We start from the raw sequence: 7,553 nt of genomic DNA on the forward strand, positions 1-7,553 counted from the left end.
GAACAGATTTTCAGCGCTCTGTTAAAGTGCACCACTCACCAGCTGTCAGAACAGCTTTTTAGTGCTCAGTGAGAGAAACCGGACTGCCGCTGTAGTGCCATAACACTAAGATCAAACAGAAAGGGTAGAAGAACTGGCTCTGATTCAGAAGATACTCTTCAAAGATTTAAAGCAGGAACAAAGCAAATATACAAATGAAGCAACTATTGCATGCCAATGTGCATTGACTCGTTTAGTTAGACTCGAAGTAGATTGGCCTCTCTTGCAACATTCCTATTCTTCGGTCAGTCCGGCGTGGTGTCGAATGTGAACGACTGAGAGGGAAGCAGATTTACATGTCTAAGATAACTATTATTAATTTGAGTTGTTAATTTTAATATTTAATAATAATACCAGCTGACAGGGCTCCCTGTATGTTTACAGCATTAGTTGAGATTTGTTTGTTTTTTTCCTTGAGAACATTTTACATGTAGGAACTGTACTATATCTGTATTTATTGATATTGAATCAAGATCGGAATCAAATCATAAGCATATGAATTGAAATTGTGAAATTTGTGTCAAGCACTAATAAATACAGTAGCCTACCAGTCATTGTGCCATGTAAACATTGTAAAATGTTGTCACTAAACTTAATGAAATTCTGTTTAGTTACCAAATGTTTTGACAGTCACAAGACATTGCCTTCCATGAGTGTATATTAGCAGCGTTTATTGTTTGTTTTTGGGATCTGAAGGAGCTTTTGGACCTAGAAAAGGGTGACACGGGACATAACAAGTGAACGTTCAAGACATTCCAGGTTTCTAAACTTCTAACATTGTACTTAGCATTGCTTTGGTGTTCTACAATAGCCCTTTATATAGCAATGTATTCTGTTGAAAATAATGTAGGATACAATTATAGCATACAAAACACCCATTTTATTTTTTGCTGATGCATACAGTACCTATCCCCAACTCACAGCTGATCCACGGTTAATGAACATGATGGATCTGTGCAACTTCAACATATGCAGATTAGACAAGCTCAAATCATTGACCTTTTCCACTGCAGACATGAAGGAGGATATGAGAAGAGTATTTAGATTTCATTGGGAGAACATACCTTTCTCAGAGGATGCTTAGTGTATAATTGGGAACAGGTGCCTTCAGTTCATGGTTAATTAATTACTGTTTCCCATGGCAACCCTCACAGGCTCACAGAAGGCCCTCCAGTATGGAGACTGTTTTTATATTATCAGAGGACACATTTGGAACAAAATGATACAAGTGCATCATATATGTCAATATACACTACCAATATTGTTAAATATTATTACATCCTAAAATAACTTTTTCTATTTGAATATATTTTAAAATGTATTTCTGTAATGTGAAGCTGAATTTTCAGCATCATTACTCCAGTCTTCAGTGTCACATGACTTATATATACCTCACTGTCTTGTATGCATGTCTCCTACAGTTTTATCTCCCACTATTGTGAATTTAAGTGGTGGTGTCTCTGTGTAGCCATTTAATATTCAATCTCTGATTCTCTTCATACAGTGTCTAATGATTCTCCTGCCCCAGACTGAAAGTCACATGCACAATCCTGACACAAATAGCCTTCCCCACCCAAACCAATCAGACCTCAAGGTACCACCCAAAATGCCCTGTAACATCACAACTACTGTTAATGAACTTACTGAATGCAATGAATTTGTTTCCATGATCATTCAATGCTATCCAATTAGACCAAAATATTTAAAATACATGATTTTTGTGTTGATTCCACATTACAGCTCAGTTGAATGTAAATGTATTATTCTGTTTAGCGAGCGCTGCAACCTCTGACATCCAGATCGCTGGGCTGAGACGGAGAGATTGCACAGTTGCCATGGAGATCAGAGACACATTTTAAGCCACCAGCATCACTGCAAGGACTACTGTAGTTGTCAAGCCATGACTGTACATTTCGCCCTTCTCGTACCCACTTGACACTCTTGCTGGAATGACAGACAAATCAGACACAAGATTATTTATAGATGAAATGTGTCCTCAAATGAACCAGAGCTCCAAAGGTGTCAAAGGCTCTCAAAAAGAGACAGAAAGTATTTCTCTTGTCGTAGACTCACAACGGAAAGCATTCAGGATTGGTGTATTAAAATTAATATTGATTTATTTAAGTCTGTACATTTTCTTGAAAGCAATTAACTAAAATGCCTTGGTCTTGTTGTAAAGGGTAGATTTACCTGGCTGAACAAAATGCTGATTTCAATATGATTGTAATCTTTTTGTTTTGTTTTTTGTTTTTTTAAATGCTATAATAATAAAAAAAAGTATTATATTTGGGTGTGTTCACACTTGACGGGTTTGGTTTTATTAATACGAACCCTGGTGCGATTGCTGTTATGCTGCATTCACACTACAAGCGACAAAGCGAGACGAATTATTTCAATGGAGAGCAGGCGATTTCTGTCGACAGCGACCATTGGCAACCGGATGGGGTGTGTCCAGTGACTTGACAAAGTTGAGATCTGTTCAACTTTATGCAAATGAAGAGCGACTTTCGGGAGCGACAACCAATGGGTGTGTAGTCAGTGGAGCGCACGTGATCCGGACCGTCGCTCTTCAGTGACGAGGCAAGATGAAGGAGAAGCTCATTTTAGAGGTCAGCAACTGTCCTATAATTTATGACATGTCTCCGTTTACATTCGGTGGTACTCGCCGTGCTGACTCTGAGTCTGAATGGATTCGTGAGCCCATATAGACCAGCATTTGCCCTTTTGCTGCAGATAAACTGTTTCTTGTTCATCTTTAAAGGAACACTCCACTTTTTTTTTGGAAATAAGCTCATTTTCCAACTCCCCTGGTGTTAAACAGTTAAGTTTTACCGTTTTCGAATCCATTCATTAGATCTCCGGGTCTGGCGGTAGCACTTTTAGCATAGCTTAGCATAGATCGAATTGAATCTGATTAGACCGTTAGCATCTCTCTCAAAAAAATTACCAAAGAGTTTAGATATTTTTCCTATTTAAAACTTGACTCTTCTGTAGTTACATCGTGTACTAAGACCAACGGAAAAGTTGCAATTTTCTAGGCCGCTATGGCTAGGAACGTCTCTGTTGTGTATGCAACCCTCGTTCCCTGAAGGAGGGAACGGAGACTTAGTCGACATCGACTGAATGGGATCACGCTGGGGAGCCTGTCATCTTCGAGTACTATTGAACTAGCCAATGCAATTGGCGTGCGTGATTTGCATCACACACTCTGCCCCGCGGCGCGGGTATAAATACGGAAGTGGATGCACGCACTAGAGTCCGCGGTTGTAAGCGGGGAAGCCTCACTATGATCCTCTGATCACCCATCCCACGCGGCGCCGTAGCGGGGCGTGGTAATGGGGACTCCACCTTAACGCATGAAGGCGAATCTCGATCTCAAGATCGCGATAGTCATATCCTCGCAATGAGAACCCAAACTATCTATGCTAAGCTATGCTAAAAGCGCTACCGCCAGACCCGGAGATCGGCTGAATGGATTCGAAAACGGTAAAACTCAACTGTTTAACTCTGGGGGAGTTGGAAAATGAGCCTATTTCCAAAAAAAGTGGAGTGTTCCTTTAATATTTGGCATGTTATGTACATTTTATATAACTGATTCATTTACAACATGGAGTAACATCTGTAAATCTCTGTTTGGTTTGACGGATATATGAACGCAACACGGACCAAAGACATTAAAACAAATCAATAACAGAACGTAATGTCACAAGATGCGACCCTAAAAACGGTACCTTGTTTTTCTTGTCGTAGTCGAAATGTTGCCCATAGGAAATACTGTCTCCTTGCAGCAGATCTTCACTTGTGTGCAGCGGAGGAACTCTTGGCACTGTATTGACACCTTTTCACAGTTTATATTTCAGCTGATGCATTTAGCCAAGCACACAGAATTGATTTGGATGTGCGGTAAGTTCCATCAAAAAATATACATCATGCAAGCCGTTTCTTTTCTTTTTTTCTTTTTGTACTTTTAGATTTGACCTTAAAATGATAGTGTGGACACTAAGCAAACCAGGACTAAATGTATTTTTTCTTTTTTGGCTCAGACCAAAAGGACCAAGAAAACTGAATTACATGTGTGAACACACCCTTAAAGGGTTAGTTCACCCAAAAATGTTTGTAATACTGTCTGTCAGTAATTACTCACCTTCATGTTGTTCCAACCCCGTAATGGTGTGTTCACACCAAATGCGAATTTCATTATTGGCGCGAGTAGATTACATACAAAGTCAATGCAAAGACACGAATCGGCGCGAATTGTTGCCGGGCGGTGCGAATGACGCGAATTGAGCGACGCGTTTCCTGAATCGCGTCTTCCGCGCAAGTTGAAAAAATTGAACTCGAGCGGAAAATTCGCATGACGCTTAGTTGCGCAAGCCAATCAACAAAGAGCTCATTGAAACGTCACCGGTTTCGTCCGTTCCCTCAGTTTCCCTCACTGGATGTCCTCCGTTTTAGGGACCCGCAGCTCCGTTCTAGACATGACGGAAACGTACGGCAGAAATAAAGTGTTGTTGTTGTTGTTGATACTCTTTTTGGCGGGATATTTATTCGCTAGTGACACGGACGCGCGAATGGATTAAAATGTGCAAGCGTCTAACTAGACGCGATTGACGCGAATTTGACGCTCTATTCGCATTTGGTGTGAACACACCATTAGACTTTCGTTCATCTTCGGAACACAGATTAAGATATTTTTTTATGAAATCTGAGAGCTGGATCACTCCATCATCTTCTCAGTTCTCGCGCATGTATCGTGGCACTCTCTTGAACTCATGTCAGAGGCCCACACAGAAGAAAATGAATAGTTGAATAAAGTCGTTATTTTTGTTTTTTACTGCACAGAAAGTATTCTCGTCACTTGATAAACTTAAGGTTGAGTCACTGTAGTCACTTGGACTATTTTATTGATGTCTTTACTAATTTTTCTGGGCTGGCAGATGAAATTACCTTACACAGCCTATGAAGGAGTAAGCCAGCTCTCAGATTTCATCAAAAATATCTTAATTTGTGTTCCGAAGATGAACGAAAGTCTTACGGGGTTGGAACAACATGAGGGTGAGTAATTACTGACAGAATTTTTATTTTTGGGGTGAACTAACCCTTTAACATAGACTTTTGCATGGTTCCTTGCACAATACTAATAGATAATCTGCCACAGTGCTCATCATTTGTGAGAAAATGGTATAAAAGTTGCCATTTTACTGCCTCTAGGATTAATTTCAGATGAAAACTACAGTGAATTTTATGTATAATACAGTAGGTATGTTTTTGGAGTTTTGCAAAAAGGCATGTTTTTCCAGTGAGCTGTGTTTATTCGATTTACCATATGCTACATGGTGACATATCCATAAAGCTGCATAAAAATGGGTTTCTGAAGGTTTTTGAGAACCTTGTTTCTATTATATTGGCTGCATCTAAGTTTGAGATGGTGTAACCCTGACAGTGAAGATATAAAAGAAAAAGAAGCTACTTATGTTTGAGTACAGTTATACCTACCCTGCAATATGGGCATTTATGAGTTTTGAAGGGTCTGTTTAGGAGATACATTTGAAGATCACCTGATTTCAAAACTTCATGTTAAATTACAAACACAGCTCAAATACTGTCCTTTGGAAAGATGCTGCACAATAAACACTGATCTCAATGTAAGAGCAGTTTCAGGCATCAAAAGGTGAAGAGCAGAGGTTAGAAGAAGTGTCATCGTAGATTAATAACAAATGAAACTGAGAAGCATTTTCTACAGGCTTAAAGCTTTTATTTATTAAATATGCTTTAAGTTTCTATAAAGCACAGGGACTTTGAGTTATCTCCAATATGTGAGCATGCAAATTAGAATTTATATTGCATTTTGTAATTAGATTCAGTACTTTCACACTATAGGATAACTTTAAGGCAAAGGTCAAATATTTCAGGGGAGAAATAAGAAAAGTAATAATCATAGTTGACAAATGATTGTATGTTAGTTTACACTCGCTATTTGTAAATTGGTGCTCTGCATCTTTCAACTAAAATAAGGGGAGTAAAGCTGATAATAAGTGTGATTGTTAATGTGTTCTTAACTGGACCAGCCTTTTTCTTTTAATATTGATGTGTTTTCAGTGGCTGTTCTGTGGCAATAAATCTTGACAGTAAATGGGAATTAGTGGTGTTTCTTTTGTGAATAAATCATATAAATCAGTATTTTTGAACAAATCTTTCTTGCTCATCTCCATGCACTCCAAGACTCATCAAGACTTATTTTCAGTCTCTTCCTTTTGAAGGCTTTTCTTGCTTCCAAAGACCAACTATAGAACAAACCAATAGCATTCAAGCCTTTCATTGGTTGTGATTGTAAACCAGTCTTGACCAGTTTTACTGAGGCTTCTAGGCTAGAGTCCTCCACAGCATGATAACAATCTGGCCTGAAGGAGGGAATGGAGATGTCACGTCAGATCAAAGAGAGCCCAATCACCTTTGAGTGTAAACTAAATGAGCCAATGCCCATTGGTGTACGAGATTTGCATCGCGCAACCCGCCTCGCAAATTGGGTATATAATGCAATTGCACTTTAAAGTTTGTGCTGAGGTGCCGAGCTGGTGACTCGGCCGCTTAGCGGTGGTGCAGCAATTGTGGCAATGGGACGTAATGTCTCCATTGGTTACAATAGTAACCCAATCGTTCCCTATCACCACCACTATTGTTGCCCCTCCCAGCGCTCCACGTAAGCTACTTGATCACCCTGTACCTACTGGGTGGAAGATGGGACAGGGCTTTACGCAGAGAAGGTCGATCACCGCTTTTCCTTCTGACCCATACAGTGAGACTATTGGATATCACTGGAAAGCGAGCCTTTTCCAAGTGGAAAGGAATGCTACGGAGACCACATCCTGTCTGTAGGGAGGTAACATGTGGAGATTACACATACGGACTGACCAAGAGGGCAATGTAACATATAGATGGTCTCTGGGGTATCTCCGGCCTAGTTAGAGGGAAGTCAATACATAGCGGGGCCATCCCGACTACTTGCTTCTGGTGGAGAGTACACGGGAGGACACAGGCTCTACACAGAGATTATAAAATCTAGCAAACTTGTTAGGTGGTGTCGCCCAGCCCGCAGCTCTCTAGATGTCTGCCAGTGAGGCGCCATGCGACAGCGCCCAGGAAGCAACACTCCTCATCCCAAAAGGGCACAGCTCGCCTTGGGCCTGGTACGCCAAGACGAAGGCATCCACTATCCAGTGGGCCAACCTCTGCTTAGAGACAGCCTTTTCCTTCTGCTGGCCTCCATAGCAGACAATGAGCTGGTCTTAGGTCCTGAAGCTCTGCGTTCGGTCCACTTACAGGCGCAAATCACTGATGGGACAGAGCAAAGCAAGGGCTGGGTCTGCCTCCTCCAGGGGTAGCGCTTGCAGGATCACCACCTGGTCTTTTAAGGGAGTGGTGGGAACCTTGGGCACGTATCCGGGCCAGGGTCTAGGATTACGTGAGAGTCTGGCCAATGAACAAACACGGTTAATTAATATATTCAGGCTGAA

Source organism: Scardinius erythrophthalmus, assembly GCF_964197995.2.
Source record: "Scardinius erythrophthalmus genome assembly, chromosome: 11".
NCBI classification, from domain to species: domain Eukaryota; kingdom Metazoa; phylum Chordata; class Actinopteri; order Cypriniformes; family Leuciscidae; genus Scardinius; species Scardinius erythrophthalmus.